Below are 2,116 nucleotides of genomic sequence, written 5' to 3' on the forward strand. Positions count from 1 at the left end.
TGAAGCACAGGCGCAGGGCCGCACCTGGGAGCCCCTGGGGACTGGGAGTCTGCGTGACCCCAGAGGGCGCCGGCTCGGCCCTTCACCAGCCAGCAAGTGGCCCGACCTCAGGCCTCCCGGGAGCTCCTCCCCCAGGCAGACTGGCCCCATCCCCCAAACTATCGGGTATTGATTTTTACATGAATAGACTGAGATGAGCTTCCTTTATTGCAGCAACTCTTCCAGCTGACCTGGATTGATCAGGTGTAAGGATTTTCCATTAGGTGGAAATTAAGGAAATACATCTTCCGATATCTCAATTAAAAACAGCCTGGCCTGCAGAGGTAGGACAGCTGCTTTGACTTTGGCGAGGGAGCGAGTGGACCCTGAATGGACGTCCTCCTCTGAACACCCCAGCCTCTGTCCGGGGCCCGATCCCGCCACACCGCGGCCAGCGGGCGGGACCCCTCCGTCTGGTCACCGCGGGGAGACATGCCCCGACCACACCGTGCGCGCAGTGACAGCCCCGCACCTCCCGCGCCCCCTCCTGCTCACCGTCCCCGTCTCCGTGAGCGACGGTGGCCGGGGCTCAGCCCTTTGCCTCTCCCCGCATCTGCCACACCCTGGCCAGGGCTTGGCTGGCCTCGCCGCCCCTGGCCCTTGAGCCCGGGCTGACCTCTGGCTTGTGTTGTCCAGTTGGAGGAAGCAGAAGTGATGGAGAAACGTCTGAGCTTGGACTCGGCGGTGCTGACCCTTCCTTCCTTCCTCCCCGCCATTACATGGGAAGAACACCCAGAAGGGCTGCTGGCCCAGGGCCAGGGCGCGGGCCACGGCCAGGCCCCGCCGTCCTGGCCACTGCGCCCGAGGCCATCCAAACTCGGCTGGTGACCCACAGACACACGGGTGAATGGGCCAAGCCCCAGGACCCCAGCGGCTCACAAACCTGCCAGCCAGACGCTCCCTTACGTTACCGAGTTCAGGTAATGTAAGGGATGTACAGATGTACTGGGCGGGTCTCGCCAGTACACTGGCATCCCCAGGAATGACCACCATTGATCTATTAAACGATTTTAAAGATTCAAGTACCAGGCACCTAGTTAAGCAATTTAAATTCATTTTAAAAAATTCACATCTATGATGACTCCCTGTTGAGCTGCATTGCTGATATTTTGTTCACCGTGAGGTTTGCTGCGTTCTCATTTGCTCTAAATACTGAGTCAACACATTACTGAGCTTGAGCAAGCCCGAGGTGGCTCCCCCTTGCACTTGGCGCCACTCACGCCTCCATTTTCTCAGCCCCGATGCCCCCTCAGTCCCTTCTGAAAATAAATCTGCCCAGAGTCGAAGGCCCAGGTAGAACAATCTGTAGAACTCGAATGAAATGAAGAAGACAGTACAGGTTACCGCCGAAAGCATACGTGCCCGTGAGTTCAGGTGCGTGGGAATGGATTATGGAACAGATAAATAAACAGGGGAGAAGGGACACGTGCCCCAGAACCCCAGGGAAGCCACCCGGCCCTCGGTGTGACGGACACGCGCCCTGGCCTGACCGGCGCACTTCGCTGGGGCAAGCCATGACGGAAGCTGGCGTGCGCGGCCCGGCGGGCCTTTCTGTAGTCTGGAGCTGTTCCGACAAATGGCTGCTTCCCTGGGGACAATCTGGAAGGCAAACTGCATTGCACCCCGGCTGTCTGCGCCCCATGGCCTGGGGCCTTGCAGGGCCTCCCCCCGCATCCGGCAGGGTTGCTGGACCCAGGAGCGGGCTGGGGGGACCGCCCAGACCGGCGCGGGGCAGCTGGCCTCCCGCCGAGGGGGAAGGCCCCCCTTTCTGTGAACTGCCGGGGAGGCCAGCCGCCACAGGCACAGACGGGCGGGGGCCTGCGTGTGACCCCGCCGGGAACGAGCTACGCCCGTGACCTGGACCCTTGATGGGGGCGAGGTGCGGGGAAGGCGGCGACAAAGCAGGGGGGGGGGGCAGTGCTCATTCACACAGCTCTGTGCCCACAGCACAAACAGCTTCTGGACCCTCCCGAACGGCCAAACTAACCGCAGAGAGGCAGCAGGCGACAGAGGCGCGCCGGGCCGTCCTCTGGCCGCGGTCACGCCGTAGCAGAGGCCGAGAGGCTCCACCCGGGCC

Source organism: Condylura cristata, unplaced genomic scaffold (assembly GCF_000260355.1).
Source record: "Condylura cristata isolate star-nosed mole 26May11 unplaced genomic scaffold, ConCri1.0 scaffold00032, whole genome shotgun sequence".
NCBI lineage: Eukaryota > Metazoa > Chordata > Mammalia > Eulipotyphla > Talpidae > Condylura > Condylura cristata.